This window comes from Phymastichus coffea, unplaced genomic scaffold (assembly GCF_024137745.1).
Source record: "Phymastichus coffea isolate CEN01 unplaced genomic scaffold, Cenicafe_Pcof_1.1 PCOF00005, whole genome shotgun sequence".
NCBI classification, from domain to species: domain Eukaryota; kingdom Metazoa; phylum Arthropoda; class Insecta; order Hymenoptera; family Eulophidae; genus Phymastichus; species Phymastichus coffea.
Genome location: NW_026706816.1, coordinates 10441663 through 10466625, shown reverse-complemented (window position 1 = coordinate 10466625; position 24963 = coordinate 10441663). Strand labels below are relative to the sequence as shown.

The 24963-nt window shown below is 45.2% G+C and overlaps 1 protein-coding gene across 1 annotated transcript in view; it reads right to left on the bottom strand.

Moving 5' to 3' along the window:
* The window catches only part of LOC131667616 (protein unc-79 homolog), a gene marked incomplete at its 3' end in the record, with an annotated part of 3688809 nt that overhangs the window by 1153526 nt on the left and 2510320 nt on the right, over nt 1-24963 (bottom strand). The gene's annotated exons all lie outside the window — the stretch shown is intronic.

Sequence of the window (24963 nt, the reverse complement as noted above, 5' to 3'; positions counted from 1 at the left end):
GACCACATTGATGTAAACGAATAAATAAATATCTTTTTGGAAAAACGATGATTCCGGGTACTTTTTGAACACACATCGTATTTGGTATTCGATATTAATTAAAAATTTGATCACTGTGTTTAGTTAGTAATAATTTTTCTTATAATTTCAAATAATATTTTTTTGTGTTTAATCTTAACTATATTTCATTTCTTTTCTTTAATTTGGTTATATTTTAATTTTTTTTAATTATATTTTAATTTTTTTTGGATAGTTTATAATTGAAGATACAATTTTTTTCTTTTCAAATTTATCTATATTTCTTTTCTGTTCTAGCTCAATTTTCACTGTAAGATATATTTTCACTGTAAGTATTATTTCAGTGAAAAATAATATTTTCCCTTATGATACAATAATTCTCAAATAATAAATCGAATGGTCTTTTCAATGAATTCATTCAAGTTCAGTTCAAAATTTGTTTAAATGGTCGTAAATAAGAATATATTAAAGTAGATGTCAAAAAAGTAGTTCTGGGATAAGATTTTAACAGTTCTTTATTCAGCGCTATTTGTAGGCACAAAAAATTAATTAAACTAAAAAAAATTGAACTAAATAATATTAGCTTTATGGAAGAAATATTAAGAATTGAAATCGGTATATCAATCCATGTCCGTAGACCTGAAAAAAATTATAACTTTATGAAGAAAATTGTAAAAAATGGAATAATAAATTCTCTAGTAATTTTTAATTTTTGTTGTTGTTAAAATCTTAACAAAATTGTATAATGCTCACTTATGATGTTATCATGGCCAAATTTATACTTTTTATGATATAATTCTTCAATAAACTGAAAAATAGACTAAATTAACGCCAATATTGCCATTCTTTATTGATCAACATTATGTTTATGCTGTTCATCAATGAAATTAAGTAGTTATGAACTTCAATGTTATCACTACCAGTGTGATTGCCTCTGGAAATAAGTAAAAACAACGTTTGAGATATTATACAATAAATTGAAAGTGCAACGGTAGTCGATTTAATTAATCGATCCGTTCGCAATTGTGCTTCTCGCGCGATAGTTCGAAGAATTAAGTGAGAGAGGTGGCGCGCGATCTTTTAAATAAGCAGTTACGCCTCAGCTGTTCACGCGAGTTTACCGTCGATTTGTGGTTTGCACTTTGTTTCGCCAAAATAAAGATTTCTTGGGACAATTACGTGCGTGTGTGCATCGGCCTTTCCGTGACAGTTGATAGCAGCAGTACAGAAGCAGCATCGAAGTTAAATTGAGGCAGATCGAGGCTGCGCAGCTGATTAATCGAGGGGCAGCGGCAGTTGATATTTTGCATCAACAATTACGGCTGATCACCGTAATTACACCGCATGGTAGGTGCACCTTTCCTCATTATATGCGATACAAAATACATTCGATATTTTGTCTAATCCTGTTAGTGTTATTTTTTTGTATTCGCGTCGAGCGTTAGTTCGCGGTAGAATTCGAATCTTCTCTCTCTCTTTCTCACCGAACATAGTTAATTGTAAAATCCTATTCGCGTGCGTTAGTCTTTCGGCCCTACAAAGACTGTAGTGATTTTTATTAATTAAAGTCTGTTAAATTTATTCGCCGTTTTCGTCATTTAATTTTCTTAGTAACTTAAGTAATTGAAAAAGGCTTAGGTTTTTATCCGATTACATCTAGGGGATTAAGAAGATTAGGAGTAAAGTCGCTCACACTTAAAACTCATCGAGCGTCACAAGACACCTGACTTAAGGTGAGTTCAACTTCGTTTGATAGAAGACAACTAAGATAAATCATCTGACATTAAGGCGAATACACGTACTATCATACGTGTTTAACGGAGAAGCGGTTTGCTCTGCATCGTGGGAGTTTGTTCTTAAATAATTTTTCTATTTTTCAAATAACCTCCCCCGTTACATGGCGCCCAACTGGTATTAAGACCCGTTTCCTGCGAATAGGATTGTGCGTCAAAGGTAATCGACGCACGAGAAAGAGATACGATCGCGCGAGCGCTTAGGAAGGTTTGAGCGGGTGGTAGCGCGAGATCGTGAGCGGTACGCACTCTGCTAGGGAAAAAACGAAATCACTTCGAACTTTTTGCTTATAAATTAATCAATTGATTGTAAAAAGGGCCGAAAGCGATAATTATTAGTAGGTCGAAATGATTTCAGGTCGTTCGGAGTAATCAGGTGTTAACCTATTTCAGCCATAGTTTGGTGGATAAAGGAGGGTTGGAAGAACCTGAACGACGATAAAGGCAGAGAGCGCAACCCAAGTGTGCAGTCCAGAAAATATTAGCCAGGCGGAGCAAGCAAACAGCAGGCTCCGACCTTAGGTAGGATATTTTTATAATATTAATAGATAGTTTGCGGAGACTGCACGAGCTCATAATCTCGCGAGTTTGTGCCTTATGAAAAGGAGGCATTAAGGGTAGTTACACTAAATAGTGTATACCCCGGGTATACAGTGTATGAGTTACACTATTTAGTGTAACTCATACCTTGGGTGATAGGAAGCGGTAGTGTTCGATTAGGTCGATAATTTCAAACCTTGACAGCATCCTACACCCGTGCAGAGGCAAGATGGCTCTGTTGTTAGCTCAAATCGACAATTGGGCATTAGAACTGACCTCCGCACAGCGCGAACGCTACTCGGCGGATTTAGAGCTACGCAAGGATGGAAGTGTCATCCAGCAGGCGGCTAGGCTTGAGAGATGGTTACTAGGAGAGTACACCGTCACAGATTTCGAAGAAACCACGCGCAGTAAAGAGGTGGCGGGGCTCAGGAGGCGCATCCGACAAGCGTGGCTTGATACAATCTGTGACAAGTTGGAAAACCACAGCGCAGATGAGAACAGCGACCATCCCCTGAGAATTATCAATAGGGGGGGAATATCCTTGACAGATATGTCAAGGACATTCGCCAGCCCAGATGAGAACTCTGAAGGTGAAGCCAGCCGTCAAGAAGAGGATAAATTCATCTACAAGGCCCTCCATACTCAGGAGCAGGAGGAGGGGGAGAGGAGACGGAGCAATCCGGATCTCAGGTCGCAGGAATCCAGCACCTGGATGGAATCTCAGGAAGAATTATCCTTAAGTGAAGCCTTCCGGGAAATAGAGTACCTGAAGGAGGGAGTCGACCGCAATCGCAAGCTGGTAGGTCGAATCCTAGAAACCCTTCAGACTCTGCAGGGAGTACAGGTGTGTGTGTGGAGCGCGAGGCACAGGACATGCGCTTACGAATACGAGAGCTAGAAGACGCAATGCATGAGATGGCCAATGATAGCCAATCTTCTCAGCGCGACTCGGTTCAACAGCGCTCCAGACGTAATGTAGACTTTCAGGACACATTAATATGTTACTACGATTCTGGGAATCCCGGGAAGCACACCGGCTCCTCCAAGACCACTACCCAGGAGAAGGGATGTCACCCCACCGGAAGCCCTCTAAAGAAGAGAAGGTGAAGAGGATCCGGAAGAGTATGGGAGATCCGCACCTGTTCGACAGAGGAGTCGAAGCGGATCATCTGGCACCGGTCCTCAACTATCCTCAGGGCTCTCCACAACCCGAGATGTTAGGAAAATTGTCCGCGGATGAAAATTGAGGATTGCAGTAGGGCAGAGAGCGTAGATACGTTTCTGTTAAGGTTGGAAGACCTACACGTGGGCGCAGGGCTAACTGATGATTAAGTGCTTTGTTCCATATCAGAGATCCTCGAAGGTAACGCGAGGACCTGGTACGATAACAACAAGTACCAGTGGCTCAGTTATGCAGAATTCGTCGCTGATGCCCGGAATTGGTTCGGCACTAGTACGCAACAGCAACAAAGGCTGTTGCAGGAAGCCCAAAACCGGTTCCAGGGTGGGAACGAACTAGTGCGAGACTACGTATCCAACCTGGTGGCTCTCGTCAATAGAATGTAACCACCAATGCCCTTGGAGAGGTTATTAAACCTACTCCATGCAAACCTCCTTCCAAACATCCAAATTCAGCTGCGTCGGAGCGAGATGAAGTCGATACTCGAATTCAACAGGAGGGCGACCGAGGTACAGAACACCTTATCTTACGGTCGCCGTCCACGTGTATTCGCCGACCCCGATTCGACGATCTACCCTCAGCACACGAAAGAAATCAGAGTCGCCATTACGCCACTGCTCACGGATGACTGCTACGTACGCGTGAACTTCATAAGAGAGTTCCGCGCAGTTTTGGATCCCGACGAGGATGAATTATGGCTCAAGGACGCCCAGGTGAAAGTACCAATGGATGTGGCTGGAATTGATGGTACGGCATTTCTCGCACCGGTAGGACTGTGGGAGGCCACGGAGACACAGCTGGAGGAAATAGAAGACATCGTTAATGGATTGATTCCTGACGGAGGTCAGGCTTTAGGCTGTGCCGTGGGAGTTAAGCACGAAATAGATGTTGGAAATGCTCGACCCATCAAACAGAAATACTACCCAGTCTCTGATAGAGTGCGAGAGGAAATGCACGCGCTGGTCAAAGTTATGCTGGAAAAAGATGTAATCGAACCAGCGACCAGCGGATGGTCAAGTCCAATAGTAATGGTAAAGAAGGCTGATGGAAAATATAGGTTTTGCGTGAATTACCAAAAGGTAAATGCGATTACCAAACCTGATGCCTACCCTTTACCATATATGAACGACATCCTAAGACGGATAAGGGATGCAAAGTTCATATCTACTCTGGACTTGAGCAGTGCGTACCATCAAATTCCCCTAAAGGAAGAATCGCGTCCGATATCAGCGTTTACAGTACCTGGATTAGGGCACTTTCAATTCAAGAGAATGCCCTTCGGATTGTCATACGCAGGAGCGACAATCCAGAGGTTGATGGACAAGGTGATAAGCCCGGATATGGATCCATTCGCTTTTGCTTACCTTGACGACGTAATTGTGGTTTCGTCGTCCTTTGAGGAGCATAAGCGGCACCTAGAAATGGTATTAAAGAGAATTCTAGTTGCGGGCCTAACCATCAACAAAGCCAAAAGTCACTTCTGCAAGACGGAAGTCAGGTACTTGGGAGTTCTTGTAAACCAGGACGGAGTAAGACCAGATCCAGAGAAAATACGACCAATATTAGAATATCCAACACCCCGGACTGTCAAACAGGTGAAGCGATTCATGGGAATGACCTCGTGGTATAGACGTTTTATACCCGACTTTATCATGATTGCTGAACCTATAAACCGCCTGACAAAGAAGAATGTACGCTTCTCTTGGGAGGAGGAGCAAGAGCGAGCTTTCACGAGATTGCAGGAGGCGATGACTTCCGCCCCAATACTGCAATCACCCGATCCGAACGGTCAGTTTGTACTGCAAACTGATGCTAGTGACAGTGGGATAGGGGCAGTTCTCGCACAGGATGTCGATGGAGAGGAGCGTGTAATAGAATACGCCAGCCGATCACTCAACAGCGCTGAGAGAAATTATACGGTCTCCGAAAAGGAGTGCTTGGCAGTGGTATGGGCTATTGGAAAATTACAGCCGTATATTGAAGGGCATCACTTCAGGCTCATCAGGATATTGAATACCGAAGGGGGATCTCAATGTGGTGCCAGACGCATCGTCTACGGCCTATGAGGAGGAGGGGATTAAAGTGAGTACCATAAATAGTCGGCCGGAGACCACTGACGCCTGGTATTTGCAACAATACCAGGAAGTATGCCAAGACCCACACTCTCACCCTACTTGGAAGGTAGTGGAAGAGAGGCTGTATCATTATCACCCTGATGAGGACGGTGAAGGGTCCATCGACAACGACGAAGCGTGGAAGCTTGCGGTGTCTAGGGAGAAAAGGCTCCAGGTGCTCCAGGAGGTCCATGATGCTCCTACAGCAGGATATCAAGGACGAGAGCATACGTTCTCCAGGGCTAGGCGCTTGTACTACTGGCTTAAGATGTATGATCAGGTCAGGGAGTACGTAAAGAGTTGCCCGGTATGTCAGCAATGCAAGGTGGAACAAAGAGCACCTTGCGGGCTGATGGGTCATAGACAAGTGTCACGACCCTGGCAGGTGGTGGCCGGTGATATCACTGGTCCATTTCCCAAAAGCTCTCGAGGTTTTGAGTACATCTTAGTCTTTGTAGACTTGTTTATTCGCTGGGTAGAGTGTGTTGCAATACGCAAAGCCAATGGGAAGACAATCGCAAGGGAATTACACGAGAGGATTGTCACTAGGTTTGGCACGCCAGAGGTATTCTTGTCGGATAATGGAACCGAATTCAAGAATTACGAGGTCGATTTATATCTCCAGATGAACGACATCCAACGCACCTTGACTCCCGTGTATCATACCCAAGCGAATCCCACAGAGCGAGTAAACAGGACACTCAAAACCATGATTACGTCTTACGTAAGCCGTGGTCATAAGAGCTGGGATGAACACCTGTCAAAGTTCAACTTCGCGTTGAACTCGGCAACTCATAGTGCCACGGGATACAGTCCTGCGATGCTCATGTTTGGGCATCAGCCGGTACTTCCTTTGACGTTCAGAAGAACCCAAGATCAGCAGGCCCTTGAATGTTCGGAGGGTCAAGCTGTGGTGGATTGGGCTGAACATATGGAGAAGCTCCCTAATTTATGGGAGAGGAAGGCAATCAGCTGGAAATCCTACCCAAGCTCTTCCATGCCAAAGACCTTAAACCATACTACGGTCCGGGTGAGGATGAGGAAAGCGAGGAGGTCATCGAGCCTCGCGAGCCGCAAAGTGAACAGCCGTCGGAGGCGAACGATTTCGCGAACGCGTGCGAAGATCCGGGGAGAGATTTATCGGATAGCGAGCAGATCGAATTAGCAGCAGCCCCCACGGTCGTAGATAAGGATCCCACCGAGACGTCGAATATACCGCTATCTGCCCCAACCAAGAGAGGTCGAGGTCGACCTCGAAAGGTCTCAGAGACGGTCACCGGTCCAGTAAGAGGCAACAACTCTCCCATGAAGGAAACTAGAGGGAGAGCTAGGCCTCGAAAGACCGTGCCCGTCGTGCAAAGGACGGTTGGGCCAATAAACCCGAACGGTAACCGACTAGGGCCAGGACGTTCCCGCAAAGAATCGCGGGAGGAACGTATAACTCGGTCGGATGCGGCGTATATTAGGGTTTTTCTTCGCGCAGGGAGTTTCATCCGAGATTTTTTGTTTTGGATGTTTTGGATGGACCGGAGAATCGTCGTCGAAGAGGAGAACTTCGAGGTGGTCACGCAGATGCTATTAGATCTACAACTGGGCCCTGATGCGACGCAGTTAATTGAAGATCTGTGGAACTTCGCCACGGTCCAGTTGGAAGGGATCACCCGAAGGGAGCGCCACAATGCTTCGGTGTCAGATGTTCTCCGGGACTCATCGTGGGTCGCCCCGAAGAAGTCTTCCCGGGACGCTTCGACACTGACGGAAGACCAGGACAGTGTCGAGCGTCCCAAGTCCACAGTGGACCAGGGGGTGCAGACCCTCAAGTTCGGCGTACCCCAGACGTCGGACAGTGCGAGCCAGTACCCAGGACCCAGGGAACCCTGTGGGGGCATCGCACTGGATCTGCAACCACCCCCGTATCCCGGAGCAGCCTACTCTCCTCCTCGACCTCAGACACGTACGTCTGGGGATTAACGAGGTGGAGAGTGCCTGGCGGTTCACCCAAAATCTTCAAAAAATATTAGCTCAGGAGAAGAGAGCCCCGGGAGCTACTGGCGCTGGACCAATGCTCACGGTCCATGTGGACGGGCGTATAGCTACAGATATCACAATTATGGTCAGGTCGCAAGATGGTCGTGCGACCGCCACGGAGCAGGCGTTACAATCATCGCCCCTCAGGGAGTCAGCGCCCAGCAGTCCCCTCTGACTGCTGAGCAGCCCACACAAGTTCGAAAGGCTGCTCAATCTCGATCGCAGCTGAGGGGCTGCTACATCTGTGGGGAGTCTAGGGTGACCAACTCCCAGCGGTGCCCGAAGAAGTCTACACACTGGCGCTACCCGAAACATCGAGCGCCAGGTGTAGCCAAAGGATGATGTAGGCCCTGGAGGACAAATAAATTACCCAAAATAAAGGAGGGAGTTTGTTATTTGGTTTCTTTCCTTCTTTATTTTTTCAGGTTCCTGATGGTGGCGAATCGCGGGTATTCGTCCTGCCCGGGTAGTCAGGACTTGGAGGGGGCTGCAACGGTAGTCGATTTAATTAATCGATCCGTTCGCGATTCTGCTTCTCGCGCGTTAGTTCGAAGAATTAAGTAAGAGAGGGGGCGCGCGATCTTTTAAATAAGCAGTTACGCCTCAGCTGTTCACGCGAGTTTACCGTCGATTTGTGGTTTGCACTTTGTTTCGCCAAAATAAAGATTTCTTGGGACAATTACGTGCGTGTGTGCATCGGCCTTTCCGTGACAGTTGATAGCAGCAGTACAGAAGCAGCATCGAAGTTAAATTGAGGCAGATCGAGGCTGCGCAGCTGATTAATCGAGGGGCAGCGGCAGTTGATATTTTGCATCAACAATTACGGCTGATCACTGTAATTGCACCGCATGGTAGGTGCACCTTCCGTCATTATATGTGATACAAAATACATTCGGTATTTTGTCTAATCGTGTTAGCGTTATTTTTTTGTATTCGCTTCGACCGTTAGTTCGCGGTAGAATTCGAATCTTCTCTCTCTCTTTCTCACCGAACATAGTTAATTGTAAAATCCTATACGCGTGCTTAGTTTTTCGGCCCTACAAAGACTGTAGTGATTTTTATTAATTAAATTCTGTTAAATTTATTCGCCGTTTTCGTCATTTAATTTTCCTAGTAACTTAAGTAATTGAAAATCGCTTAGGTTTTTATCCGATTACATCTAGGAGATTAAGAAGATTAGGAGTAAAGTCGCTCACACTTAAAACTCATCGAGTGTCACAAGACACGTGACTTAAGGTGAGTTCAACTCTGTTTGATAGAAGACAACTAAGATAAATCATCTGACATTAAGGCGAATACACGTACTATCATACGTGTTCAACGGAGCGGCGGTTAGCTTTTCTCATTTTTCAGATAACCTCCCCTGTTACAAAAGAAATAAAATAACTCAACAAAAATTAAAAATCTAAGAGAATATTTTCAATGAAGATTAAGAAAGAAGAAGTAATTATAAAATATTTACCTTATAAACATACGGTAATAAAATTATCCTGGAAATTCTTGTTAAGATGATTATTGTAACAACTTATGAATGACTTGTTGATAACCGAGATTCGAAATTTTTTTTATATTAATCTATATAGTACCTTCTATAATATCCAAGTCTCTGAAAAATATAATAAATTTTTATTGTATTTTTCGCGAGCAATCTCGATCAATTACCACCTTCTTGATCCAAGTAAAACTACGCGGATCTTTTGCGAAGCGAGAGTGTCGGTGAATTTTGAGCGGTTGAGTTGTCTTGGAGTAGGAAAAATAACCGATTGGATTATTCCACTTCAAACTTAACAATTTATTTGTACTACTATTTACAAAGGTTGACTAGATAAAGGCAATTGAATTTAATAATAAAAGAGTTGAAAGTAACGGTTATAAAAATGGAGCGATGCGGCACAGCACGCACTCACCGAACTCCAAATTCAAAAGTGAGGGTCAAAACGAAGCGACGTTCGACTGCGCGGAAATGGGAGAAGCAAAACACGGTCCTCGCACTTCCGCGAGAGTGCGCGTGATAATTAGCGCGCGAATTCAAATGTGTAAATAAATATAGACTCTTGCCTGGCGGCATCGGTCTCAACACCGCCCGCCTCGTTGTGAGAAACAACGACGGTAAAGAGAGTAACTGTTTCATTACATACTAAGTATCAAATTAACAAATAATAAATATCAAATTAAAAAAAATAATAAATCTTCAAGATTAAATAAATGGCAAGCAAATTCAGGAATAAGAGAGAGAGCAATTAGTCTTCGCTAGCGCTGGAAATTGAGTCGTTGGCGTCCGAGACGTCGTCACCGAGGCCGCCCGCCGTGGAGACATTGAGGCCGCCCGCCATGGGATTGTCCGGGAAGCCAGCGTCTAAAGCCTCGGTTTCCACCGGGAGGCGGATGAGCTTCACGAAGGGGCGATCCAATGTCGTTGTAGCGGTCTTGAGAGTCGCAACACGAGGGAGGCCATCTCGGCCAACATGTAGCTGAAGTACTCGAGCTATGGGCCACTTGGTAGCAGGAAGATTGATGTCTGTGATGAGCACGAGGTCACCTTCCTTCAGAGTTGAATTGCGGGTGAGCCACTTGGAGCGCAGCTGGTGCTGATGTATCACTTCCCGCTGCCAGCGGGACCAGAAGTGATTCCGCATGACTGTAGTCAACTCGTAGCGTGCGACACCTGCAATTTGACGAGAAATATCACAAGGCTCGGGGACAGCTGTGAGAGCCTTGCCGATGAGGAAATGTCCAGGAGTGAGCGCTGTCGAATCCTCGGGATTGTTGCTGAGAGGGCAGATGGGACGAGAGTTTAGGCAGGCCTCTATCTGCGTGGTGAGGGTGGAAAACTCGAACGTCAGTGTGGCGTCGCCGAGAACTTGCTTCAAATGATGTTTGAAGGATTTGACTCCAGCTTCCCAGAGGCCGCCGAAGTAAGGAGCGCGTGGAGGGATGAACTCCCAACTGACACAGTCTGCTGCGAGGGCATCCTTGACCTCCTTTGAAAATGAGGAAGCTTCATCGAAGAGGCGACGAAGCTCTGCACTGGCTCCCTGAAAAGTCGTTGCATTGTCGGAGTAGACAGTGTGTGGAATTCCCCGTCGTCCGGTGAAGCGAGAGAAGGCGTCGAAAAAGGTCCTCGTTGTCATGTCCGAAACAACCTCCAGATGAATTGCTCGGGTGGCGAAGCACACGAAAACGCAGACGTAGCCTTTGGTCGACTTTTGTCCTCGTCTCTTGCTTGTGCGCACCGGAAACAGGCCGGCATAGTCAAGGCCGCAGGTAGAAAATGGAGAAGACTGTTCTCCTCGAGAGGCTCGAAGCGGAGCCATTTGTTGCTCTTCCACTCGGCCTTGGAATCGGATGCAGCGTACGCAGCGACGAACAAACTGCCGCACGGTGTTGCGCACTTGCGGGATCCAAAAGCGTCGACGGATGTAGCTGAGGACAAGTTGAGGTCCTCCGTGCATGGTGCGAAAATGGGCGTCACGTATGATGAGAGTGGTGAGACGACTCTTCAAAGGGATGATTGGTGGATGAGCTTCGTCGTATGACAATCCAAAATTGTCCAGACGGCCGCCAAGGCGTAGAACTCCGTGCTCATCGATGAATGGCAAGCAAGAACGAACCGACGACTTTCGTGGAAGAGGCTGGTGCTCTCGTAAGCATTTGAGCTCGATGGCGTAAAACTCACCCTGAATTGCTCGAATGATAAAGCGAGTAGCGCCTCTCACTTCGTCGGCAGTCAAACCTCTACCAGGCTGATGATCCTTGTCAGGTAGCGCTTTGCGTTTCCTAATCGCAGGCCACCGTAGAACGTAGGCATAGGCGTAGATGAGGACTTTGAGGCTGGAGAACCTGGTGATGTAGCTCTCGAAAGTCGTGTCTTGCTTGGCCGCATGAAGGGCCACAGACTTCGGAGACTTTCGCTCGAGATCCGACGACGCCGACTCTGGTGTGGGATGCCATGAGGACCAGTCCTTGCAAAGCCAGGATGGTCCATTCCACCAGAGCGTGTGGGCTTGCAGCTGCTCCGGAGAAAGGCCTCGTGAGGCGCAGTCTGCTGGATTGTCCTCAGAGACGACGTGATGCCATGAGACATCAGGCAGCAGCGTTTGGATGTCACCAACTCGCGTGGCTACGAACGTTTTCCAATGGGAGGCGCGCTCGCGCAGCCAAGCGAGAGTGACAGTTGAGTCGCATCAGCAGAAAGTCCTGGCTGGTGGATGTAGAAGCTGCGGCGTGAGCGCAGCGATGAGACGAGCTAGCAGTTGAGCCCCGCATAACTCCAGCCGTGGAATGCTGACAGTTTTGATGGGCGATACCTTGCTCTTGGCGATGATGATGGATGACGACCACTGTTGATTTTCATCCTGGGTTACGAAGTACAGGACGGCTGCGTAGGCTTGCTCAGAGGCATCTGAAAACCCGTGAAGAAACCAGAGAGGTTTCGAGTTGCAGCCGAAGTATCTTGGAATTCGAATTGCTTCGATGTCTCGGAGTTGCTGGTGGAACGCTGTCCATTCGTCCAACAAATCGTCGATGAGAGTTTGATCCCAGTCGTATCCTTGAAGCCACAGCAGCTGGATCAAAATTTTCGCTCGGATGAGAATGGGTGCCAGCCAACCAACAGGGTCAAAGAGACGAGCGACGGTGGAGAGGAGACCGCGCTTCGTCGGTGGAGCCTCGGCTGCCAGTGATTGTACCCTAAAACAAAATTGGTCGAGCGAGGGTATCCATCGCAGGCCCAGCGTGGAGACAACATCATCAGCGGAAAGATCCAGCTCCTGCGTATTGACGTCGTTGAGCGAGGTGAGGAGACGATGATCGTTGGCCGACCACTTATCCAGTTCCATTCCGGCAGATTTGAGGATGCCGATGAGCTGTGATCGGAATTTCAAAGCCTCCTCGATGGTGTTTGCACCGGCAAATGCGTCGTCCACATAGGTGTGGTTCTCGAGGATGGACGCACCCAGCGGAAACTTTTCTTTCTCGTCCTCGGCTAACTGTCGCAACGCTCGATTGGCTTGGTAGGGAGCACAAGCCGTGCAGTACGTCACAGTGGTGAGACGGTAATGTTGAATGGCCTCTTCTATGGTGTCGCGCCAAACGATGCGGAGCCAATCGGTGTCCTCTGGATGGATCCGGAATTGGCGAAACATCTTCACGATGTCGGCGGAGAAAACGTAGCGATAATGACGTCAGCGTGTCATTATCACCGAAGTCTCCGTCTGTGTTTTGGGTCCAGCGTGTACCGTGTCGTTGAAGGAAACATCGTTCTCGGCTGGCTGTGAAGCGTTGAAGACGACCCGAATTTTCCCACTGCCGTCGGCCTTGAAGACAGCATGGTGTGGAATGTAGTACACGCGTGAAGAGTTGACGTCGTAAGTCGGCACGCGCTCCAGGTGCCCCAGCTCCTCGTACTCCCGCATGAAGTTGACGTAGGCCTGGCGCTCCGCGGGCTTGCGGTGGTAGCGCCTCTCGCTGCTCAGTAGCCGGGATCTAGCGATATTGAGGCTACCTGGAAATTCGGGTTCTTTTGAGAAAGGTATTCTGAGGACGTACCTGCCTGTCTCATCTCTGCTGTGAGTGCGCACAAAGTGTTCGTCGCACTCCTGTTCCTCAGCAGAGAGGGGTACCTTCATTGGAACCTCCTGGAGTTCCCAAAAGCGACGAATCTCGTCACGCAGTTGGCAGCAGCTCGTGGATGTGTGAAAACATCGCACGATGTGGTATGCCGATGAGGCAGCTGATGACGATGTGGCCGCTGTGGGTCCCGTCAGTACCCAGCCAAGAGAGGTATTTTGAGCAACCGGCTCGTCCTCAGCACCTTTCTTCAGACCCTCCAGGATGAGCAGGTTGTACACGTCACCTCCTAAAAGGCAGTCAGCACCTCCAGGCACGTAGTACTTAGGATCCGCTAACTCCAACCCTGCGATGTGACTCCAGTCACCATACTGGATGGGCTCTGCTGGGAGCGATGTGGTGATCCGTGGTACCACCAGGGCAGTCAAGTGCAGCTTGAAGTCCTTTGAGCCATTGGACTTCACCATGAGGTTCACCTCTCCAACTGATTTGGCTCCAGTCTCTCCTCCAACGCCAGTGATTTTAGTGCAAGAGTGTCGCTTGGACAGACGCAGGGCTTGCACCACTCGTTCGGACACGAGAGACACCTCGGAGGCTGGATCCAGAAGGGCACGCACCAGCAACGTCTCACCAGCTGCTGTCTCCAAAATTATACGGGCTGTGGCCATAAGTATCACTCGCTTACCTCTACTCTGTGTGTGATACGTTGAGGGTGAAGATAGGGATGGTCCAGTTGGCTCATTCGAAGAGGCAGCAGCTGGGCCCATACTGTTACCATGGAGGAAGGAGTGATGAAGCTGGTTGCAGTTCGTGACCCTGCAGCGTATAGGTGATGGGCAGGTTGATGAGTTGTGTCCCAAGCGTAGACAGTTGACACATACTCCCAGCTTCTCCACCAATCTCCATCTTCCAGCACAGTTGGTGTTCACAAAGTTGTGACAGTAACCGAGGGAGTGATTTCCCTTGGACGACAAGCATGGCTCTTTCACTTTGGCCACTTTCTTGTTGTCGGCACTTGGAGGTGGCTGCTGGACTTGGGTAGCATGACTACTGTGTGTCTTGGCTGAATTCTTTTTCGTTGCACCATTACTCTTCTCCAGAGGCTTGGATTTAGCAATGGATGTGACTGGTTCAGTATCCATGGTTGATGCAGTCATCAGCGTACGGCACCTACACTCCAAGAATTTTTTTAGATCCTGGTAGGGAGGAAATCCATCATTCCTCTCAATGGATTTTCCCCAGTTAGTCTTTGTAACCTTGTCGAGTCTTCTCTCAACAAGCTGGACAAACCAGTCGTCCCACTGGTCGACTGGTCGCTCAAGCAACTCAAAGGATCGCTTGGCCTCTTCCACAGTATCCAGAAGTCTACCTATTTCAGCAGCGGAAGCCTTTGAGACAGGTGGCATGGTGAAGAGACGTCCCATCTGATCTGCCAGCTTGACACGTATATTGTCGTAAGTGCTGAGCAGAATATTCCAGGCTACAGTCCAGTTGGCATTGGTAATCTGGATACCCTTGAGCCTCTGAGCAGCCTTGCCTTCCACACAAGACCGCAGTCGATCCAGTTTCTCAGAGTCCTCCACATGAGTCTTCTTGATCACCATGGCGTCGAATCTCTCCTTGAACGCTTCCCAATCTCTCTGCTCCCCACTGAACACTAGGAGTTTCATGGCTGGAAGTGCTGACGGCGTGGAGAACATTTGGATGTTTGGAGCGGTGCTTGTACCTGGAGCGGATTGGATTGGAGTTGCCATGGGAGCCATGCGAGTGGTTAGCTCTGTCTTGGCAATTGAGTACTCCGACTCATAAGTGTGGTAGAGATCATCCTTGAAGTAAGGATGCGTGATGGCCAGAGCCTTGTTTTCCCTGCGTACCAGCGACCTTTTGTCCTTGATCGCCTGCCAGTAGCTCTCGAGCAGCTGCAGTCTAGTGGTGAGGAACTGGAGAGTCTGGTCCTTCTTGGCCTTACTCTTGTCAGTGTTGGTCACAAAGTTGATGATGTTTTTGCCATCATCAAGCTGGTCTTCCAAAGAATCTGATGGTTCACCCATGGTGACTCTTCACAGCAACACAGCACAAGATTACAATTTTTCACTGTAATCACTCCACTTTACCACACACACACACACACTATTTATTGCTACCACCAACTAGCAATGAATAGTTACTGGTCTCACGGCACGAGCTCCAGCACTGCGTGACAGCTGTCACAACAAGTTGTCGTTTGAAAGCAGACGAAAATTTTAAGATGTCACGTGACAGTTTGGTTTCAAAAGAAATCAAATGGTCACGTGGAAAGCGCGGCTCGGAGAGAGACCAAGCTCGAACTCCAGAAAATCCGCAGGGGGTCTCTGTGAGAGCGCGGACCTCGGAGAGAAGGAGCGCGCAAGTGCGTGTGCACCTGAGGGCAAAAGTGATCCTTTTATCCTGGAAATTCTTGTTAAGATGATTATTGTAACAACTTATGAATGACTTGTTGATAACCGAGATTCGAAATTTTTTTTATATTAATCTATATAGTACCTTCTATAATATCCAAGTCTCTGAAAAATATAATAAATTTTTATTGTATTTTTCGCGAGCAATCTCGATCAATTACCACCTTCTTGATCCAAGTAAAACTACGCGGATCTTTTGCGAAGCGAGAGTGTCGGTGAATTTTGAGCGGTTGAGTTGTCTTGGAGTAGGAAAAATAACCGATTGGATTATTCCACTTCAAACTTAACAATTTATTTGTACTACTATTTACAAAGGTTGACTAGTTAAAGGCAATTGAATTTAATAATAAAAGAGTTGAAAATAACGGTTATAAAAATGGAGCGATGAGGCACAGCACGCACTCACCGAACTCCAAATTCAAAAGTGAGGGTCAAAACGAAGCGACGTTCGACTGCGCGGAAATGGGAGAAGCAAAACACGGTCCTCGCACTCCCGCGAGAGTGCGCGTGATAATTAGCGCGCGAATTCAAATGTGTAAATAAATATAGACTCTTGCCTGGCGGCATCGGTCTCAACATTTATGGTTAATTGAACTAAAAATAACTTTAAAATTGAATAAAATAGTACGTAATCTCTTTATCGACTACATTATTCAATTTATAATTTTTTGATCTATTACTGACAGATATAGAGGATTCAAAATGTATGTGTAAGTACAATTAATAAATCAAATTATCAAATGATACTATACTACAATAAATTAATGATAAGGTACATATTTACTTATAGTAAATATATCTACATTCATTTCAGGAAAAGCTGAATAATCAAAAAATACTTTCTTTATCTAATAAATATTTGAAACTTTGTGAACTAATTAAGAAATAATGCATAAATATGTACAATTGATTAATAATTACCACGTGAGTTTGCAATCGTATTTATGTTATAAAGATATTTTATAATAATGGTATTGACAGTGTATCAGTTAGTACTTACGGTATACAATGAAGGTGTTTTTACTTATATAATATATTGAAAGCAGTCTTATTTATTTCATTAAATTAAATGCAATGCATCAAATATTAAATAATATGTTTTAATAAGTATCGTTTGCAAAAAAATGTGGTCACCAGACTCTAGCTGCACGTCAATGTCCTTACAAAATTTAATAACACACATGCGCAAATAAAATGATTGCAATCGATTAAGAAAACAGTGACTGGGATTTAATTCAATCAAACTTTGACAGTGTTTATAGATTGCAATTACATTTTTTTCTTTTTTTTGTTCTCGCGTTAGTATGAAAAGAATATTAAAAAAGGCTCACGATTTACTTCTGAAAAAATTTATTATGAAATTTTTTATGAATAAGGGACAGGATTTTTTTATTAGAATAAAATATAAACAACACAATTTGTTTCTTTGTTTCAGCAAATTATAAATATTTCAACTTAATATATTTTCTTTTAAGTTAATAATTTCAGCATTATAACGAGTCGCGTTCTCGTTATGTCTCTCTCTCCCTGCGGCCAGTTTGTTTATTAATCATATTTATACTTTACCATGCATTATAATAATTTGTAATTTGTAGCGCAGTTGAAATGTCAGCGAACAAGGTAAGAGTCGAGTCCTACGATCTATACTATCGATAGTCCCTAGCGCGGATGTCGCGGAGAGACCGCGATCGCGAAGGAGAGAGAGAAGGAGAGCGCGCAAAGAGTTAGTTGGCATGCGAGCAGAGACAAGTACGGACGCTAGCATAGTTTGATAGTAACACCCTTTTCTTTTGCGTTACGAGAGATCTCGAGGGAGTAAGCGAGTACGCAGTGGCGATTATACGAGTCCAAAGATCGCCAGCGATAAGCGAAGGCACATAGCTGATGTTGACAGGAATTCCGTCAGCTATAAGGCTGGGAAGCGAGAACGCCCGCGCGAGTGTAGGGCAAGAGTAAGCGTGGTCGCGATCTATTGTTCGTGCGTTGCTGCCGTTCTAATAACCTACGACAACTACTGTAAGTACCTACTCGACTCTCTCTCTTAGGCTCTCTCTCTCCTATTGCTTGCTAACTGCATTTATCGCTTTAGTTTTTCGCCCGGCTTACGCACTCTGTCATTCTGCTCGGCATTGCGTCTTGCCTCGAGCCGCTTTAAGCGAATTCGTTGTCCGATCTTGTTCGGTTGCTGACAAGATCGGCGCGCTGCGTTGCGTCGTCGCCTTGTTCGCTGCCGCTCACATTTCGCCACCACGCGCGCTTGTATGTATTCGTAAGTGCCTGAAATACAAGATTCGTTTCTACCAAAATCCGTAGCAACTTATTCCGATACACCTGCCCTGTTGTATAACTACTTCGCCGCGAGACTCTTTAGGTTGTCCCTCACCAAGTAACCTGTGGCTCACGACACTCTCCGCGGGCCGAATTTCTACGTAAGGAAGGAGGCAAGCTGATGCGGCTGGACCCAAGCACTGTTCGCACTGGCGCACAGGGTTGCCTTGGATAGCGCACTTCGCTTTGTTAAAATATTAATCCGCGAGAACTATTTATTATATAACTTTAGCCCGGAAAGAGCACGAGCTAAAACCCCGTTATAGCATTCTTAATTTACTTTAACCAATACACATATATCTTAAATAAATTATTGACATTATAAGTAAGACGCATTATCTAAAAATGAAAAATATCATTTAGTACTTCATATTATCGTTACGTATTTATAAAGATATATTTGTTAACGACGTATCGCACTTATCGCAATTATAACTACAAAAGACTATTTGATCATCACATTTTTCGTTTTTTATAATCACATTTTTGTACGCGAATCTCATTTTAAATAACCTTATTTTAATTAGCAACATAATTTTCAATCAGAGACTATATCTTTTTAAATTATTAATATTTCATGACACAACCTATTCAGTCTGCAATTCATTATCATAATTGAAAATCGTTACTTTTTAACATTACATAATTTTATTCTCGTATCCTTGCATAATTATATAATAAAGGTCCTACTTTTAAAACACGTTTGTTTATGACCTATAGTCAAGAACTGTTTATGTACTTTATACATATGAAAATAATATCTTTTTCTTACATACTCATTATATATGTATAATAATGTACCACAACGCAATAATTATAAAATAATCAGTTCTTTAACGCTAATGAAATATGGATCATTCGATGATCGTTTAGTCTATTTTTCACATCAGTCGTCATCAAATAGTTAAAAATATAATAAAAGGTGATTAAATCACCAAAAAAATTTTCTAATGAACAATCAAAATAAATTTGTGTTATATATTATGAAATGTGTTATAAATTATAACGAGTGAAAAATTCCTCGTTATATTCTCTCTCTCTCTCAAGTACCTTTGTGTTTAAAATATATATACATTTATTTGTGAAGAGAGTTTTGGCGGTATTCCCGTACTGCATTTTGTGAGGATTGAATATATAGCAGACTATCCCGGTGTGTGAGTGAGCGACAGGACTATCCCACAATAAAAGATTGACAGTTTCGGTGGTCTAAACAACTAAGAAGACTGTGTGAGTGTGCGTGCGAGCTGGCCTCGTTGCCGCCCGCCCTCATTATTTGATAGCCGACCCCTGCGAAGATCGCATTACTGGGCGATCCTGACTTTAGGCAGCTTCCTGAACTCGAGCGTGTCTAAAAACGACAATTGTAAGTGCCGCTCGATTTTAACTCTCTCCCTGACTACGTTTTTGCTCTCTCTTACGCACTGCGCTTTTCTATCTTGTGTATTATCTTTGACTATCTTTTTTATTACACGCTTTGTTCATATACTTATACGGGGTGTGTTCAAAAAATAACGAGAATTTTCGTTTTATGAAAAAAATATTTATTTATTCATCTACATTAATGTTGTCGCCTTCAAAGTAGTCCCCTTCGGATACAATACACTTATGCCAACGCTTTTTCCAATCCTCGACACTTTTGAAACTCGATCTTTGTAATAGCTTTTAGCTCTTTCAGCAATTCGCTTTTAATGTCATCTATGCTTGTAAAACGACGGCCTTTTAATGTTCTCTTTATTTTTGGAAATAGAAAAAAGTCACATGGAGCCATATCTGGCGAATATGAAGGCTGGGGCATCGTTACAGTTTCGTTTTTGGCCAAAAATTCACGAACAAGCAATGAAGTGTGAGCAGGCGCATTATCGTGATGCAAAAGCCATGAATTGTTTTGCCACAAATCCGGGCGTTTTTTTCGGATTGCTTCACGCAAACGACGTTGAACTTGTAGGTAGTACTGCTTATTGATTGTTTGACCTTGTGGCAAGAATTCATAATGCACTATGCCATTAAAATCGAAGAACACAGTGAGCATAACCTTTACATTCGACCGCACTTGTCGAGCCTTTTTCGGTCTTGGCGATCCAGAATGCCTCCACTGGGACGATTGAGCCTTAGTTTCGACATCATATCCGTAAACCCATGTTTCGTCACCTGTTATAACACGTTTTAGTAGTTCTGCATCGTTATTGACTTCATTTAGCGACTCCTGAGCAACTTCCATTCGCCGCTGTTTTTGTTCGAAATTCAACAATTTTGGAACGAATTTTGCTGCCACACGTTTCATACCCAAAACATTCGAAAAAATTTGATGGCATGAGCCAACTGATATGCCAACATCATCAGCGACTTCTCTGATTGTGATTCGGCGATCGTTCATAACCATTTCTTTCACTTTTTTCACGTTTTCATCGGTTGTTGATGTGCTTGGGCGTCCGGGTCGTTTACTACACTTTAAACTTTACTACACTTTATTTCATTTTTTACGCAAAATTTAATACAAATTCTTTGATCCATTTTTTTTCACAAACGAAAATCGCCGAGCTCGAAAAACACGTCTAACGTTAGCGACTGCCACTTAAAAAGTAAGCAATGAATATTGCTGAAAATTTTATCGTACTTCAAGGGCATGTGTACCAACATAATAAAAAAAAATTTTATACAAGCGGACTCTCCAAACCCGCGAAATTTAAAAATTCTCGTTACTTTTTGAACACACCTCGTACCTCTGTTCGTTCTTTGAAGCCTGACTCTCTATCCATTTCCTCAATAATTTAAGTTAATGCGTGTTTGCGTTCGGTTAAATTCGCGTCTCACAAGAAGCCTGTATTCACGACGCCTCCGCGGGCCCGTAGGCAGATCGGCCTTATAAGCGGCATACCTCGCTACCGGATCGGGTTTGGCAAGACATCAGCGAAATCTGCACATCAAATTTGATTTCCGGCAATTTTAGGTGAGAACGTGTTCATTCCCTCGAAGAACATACTTTTATATCAACGGGGACAGCCAAGATGGGCGAAAACCCCGTTATATAATTTAGCGCCCAACGTGTTCAAGGAACAAAAGCCAAAGTCGTCGATACGCGAACTACGGAAAACTTAGGGCTACGCGAATGCGCTTGTCTGAGAATTCGACGAAAGAATTTCGAAGTCAGCCGAGTTGTCAGCGGTGAAAGCGCACCGGTCGATACGTGTTTACATTTAGAGAGTTAGGCGCGCGCGCATGTAAACAAAGCGTCCCATTTCTAGCGCATAAAATTTTTGTGTATGAAAAAAAAAACAGCGAATCTTTATGTCTGAAAATTTTGGTTGGTTGTGTGTGGTATTTTGCGTGCTGTATGCATGGTAGGCGTTTACGCTCGTTGACGTGATTTCAATTTTCCTCGCCGTTTATCGACATAGTAAATCAAATTTTTTTTTTTTTCGGAATTAGCATTTTCGCGAAACTTCTATTATTTTGTTTTTGATAATTCGGCATTTTAAATGGCAAATGATAACGTACTATTCGATAGCGATTTTAGCATTTTCAAGAAAAATATTGATAAATAAATTAAAAAGTGGGTATTTAAACTACCAAGCGACGAATTGAATGACACGTTAAATCGACTAGAATTAGGCACTGAGGGTTCATTATATGAAAGAGGCGATCGCCTGTACAATCGCTTGTATGGCGATTATACAGCAGCAGATTTCATTCAAACGTAAGATCCGGAAGAGACTACGATCGAACGACGCGATCAGCTGTACATAATATACATGCAGGAAAATAATATGCCCCCTCCTTTACGCGATGCGTTGGTACATACGATGTATACTATGACAAAAGATGACGACGATGAGGAAATAAATAATTCGGAAGCAGAGGGGGAGCCCACGGATTTTCCGGCGAGCTCGCCGATAGAGCGGACCACAGACATGTCATTTACGACGACGGTAGACACGCATCTCTCGATGTCAGGACAAACTCACGATGCGACAAGCGCATTTGAATTTTCGACTACAAACCCGTCTGCCGGCTTGCCGCAAAATATGACGCTCGCGCAAAGCCCGTTTAATTTTCCTCTTCCTATCTCGTCCCAAAGTATTACAATTACAACGGCGATCCTCACACACGCAATAACCTCCACTACACCAATGTACAATGGAACCGGCACTGTACCAAAAGAACACCCCGTACCTTCTCATCGGTAAAATTGGCCGCGCGTTAAAGATAGGCAAGAGTTAGACATGACTATGGTGCGCTTGCCAAGCGGCGTTCCGCAATATATCCCTAAGCCGACAGCAGACGAATTGAGACGCGCTCTTACAGCAGAACGTGACTTGATGCTTGCACACGAAGCAATGCGTCGCGAAGCAGAAGCTCTGAGAAAAACTCTCGCGAGTAAAGAAAAGCAAATAGGAGACTTGCAAAAAGTTAATGCAGAGCTGCATGTGCAAATGCAAAACGTCGTCACGAGCGTACAGAAACAATCAACAGAAGCAATAAACAGAGTAAAAGCGGGGAAAAGTGTCAATTTCCAAGACACATACGAAATTTTCGACACAACAAAATACGACAACATCGAGGATTTATCAGCGTTACGTTTACTAAAAGAACGTCAAGGAAACTTTTCGTCAACAACAAGACTATTGCACACGTTCCCAATGCAAACAGCGGATCGGTACGCGAATGCAGCGGCGAGCATCGCCACTCCTTGGCCGGCAGACGCGGCATCACACGCGCCACATGCTCAGCCCGCATGCTCGAGCTGGAGGAGGGGAGAATCGGCTCAAGCGCCAGTTCCATCGCTCTCGCACAGCGTGCACGCATCGCACCCGACGCCTCCGTAACGCGGATTTTCAATGAATAATACCTCGTACTCCCAAGCGAATACGCAAAGCTACTACGATACAGCGCTTACTAGCTTCAGCCATAAGAATATGGGCAAGATGATTAGAGAATGGAAAATCTAGTTCTCTGGGGATACGACAGTAAGCATCGAGGAGTTTCTCGAGCAGATTGAGGAAAATCAACGCATTGACAGATTAACGGACGGTGAGTTGCTCGACTCGTTGACACCGTTGTTTAAACGATCGGCTTTGCTGTGGTATCGTATGTTGAGGTGTACTTGGCATACATACGAGGACTTTGAAAAAGACGCGTTGAGCACCTACAGCAAGTCGAGGAGAAACAAGTCCAATTTGGTAATTGAAGCACATCGACGTATACAAGGAAGAGGAGAGCCAGTCAGCGACTATATCGCTTCTCTGTTCACAATTTTGAACCAATTCGAGAGATCCTGGCCTGAAGCGCAACAAAAATCGACTTGATTGTCGAAAATTTGCTGCCGAAGCTTAGGAAAAGAATGAAACAAGTACGTCACTCAATCAGCAATTTTGGCCAGCTCGTACAGAAAGCGCAGGAGACCGAGGATGAGGAGTCCGAAGAAAATTATCACGAACCTCCTACGGCCGACGATTGTTTGTTGCCTAAAGTCGCTTGGCGTCCGCAGAAAGGGAAGGCACAGAAGCCAAAGACAGCTCTTGCATCGATCACAGAAAAGGCGGTCGTGCCATCAGAGGCAGATATGGAAAAATATTTGCAAAAGTTTCTCGACAAAAAGCTGAAAGAAATGAATACGGCAAAAAGCAAAGGACTTCCAGCTACACAGCAGCAAGTGAAGAGCGACAACGCAACGACTCCTACGGCATAGCCAAAAGAAAGCGAGAGCGTGCACGCTGCACAACAACAGCAATTTCCGAACAACAGAGGCCGAGGCAGCCTTTATCGTGGCCGAAGCCGAAGTGCGATCTGGCAGAATAGCTTTCGTATGAGAGAAATCACACCGAAAAGTGACAAAAACAAAAACAAGGAACCAGGTAAAGCGGGTGAAAAGTTTCTGTGCTGGGGATGCAGTTGGCCCGGATATACCCGATTCGACTGCCCAGAGTGTTCGTAAAAAAAAAAACGAACAAGGGGGCGAGTAGATGAGGTCCATACCGCTCCGACAGACACCCGGACCTTCGAGACTTCTAGCGTGGCGGGAGTGGCGCAGACATCGCGGGACATGACAACTAACTCAATGCTAGCCTCGAGTTGCTCGAATGAAATGCGATCGTCTACTGATGGAGTTACCGCGGCAAGCGCAAGAGTTGACGAGTACCCTAGGTGGTGGCTGAATTTGAATTTCGACCAGTTTTCGTTCAAAGCACTCTTCGATACAGGTGCATCACGCACTGTCCTCAGCCCAGTCGGACTACAGATTGCATCGTATTTAGGAATATGCCCACGCTACTACGCTGGTCCAGGCGCAAAGGCGATTGATGGGCACATAGTGCCGATCGTCGCTAATGTGAAGTTACCATTCACAGTCGCAGGAGTGACTCATTACATAGATTGTCTGATTTTGAGCCAGTTAGACGCTGAGTGCACTTTAGGTGCGGATTTCGTGCGCGCGTTTGGAGCTTGTCTCAATCCCGAGACAAACTCCATGACGATAAAAGGCGCCGAGAGAGAAGTCCCAGTAATCCTCTCATCGCTCAGAACAGAAGAGTTAATACCACTCGCTTCGCTTGGAATCGAGAATATCTCGAACGAGCAGCGACAAGAAATAGAAGATATAATGAGCGAACTCTTGCCAAAGCCCTCGTGCGAAAAACTGATATCGATGTAGGCAGCGCGTGCCCAGTGGAACAGCGATATTATCCTGTTTCGGAGAAGTTAGAAAAAGAGATGCACGAGCAAGTGCACAAGATGCTTCGTGCAGAAATTATTCGTAAATCGAAGAGCGAGTGGTCCAGCCTAGTGGTCATGGTGAGGAAACCGGACGGCACTTACCGATTTTGTATCGATTACAGAAAAGTGAATGCGTTGTCTCGCGTGAGCGCATACCCAATGCCGTATATGGATATTATTTTGCGCAAGTTGCAGCACGCGAAGTATACCGGGTGTTCCAGACCATCCGTACAGCCATTTTAAAA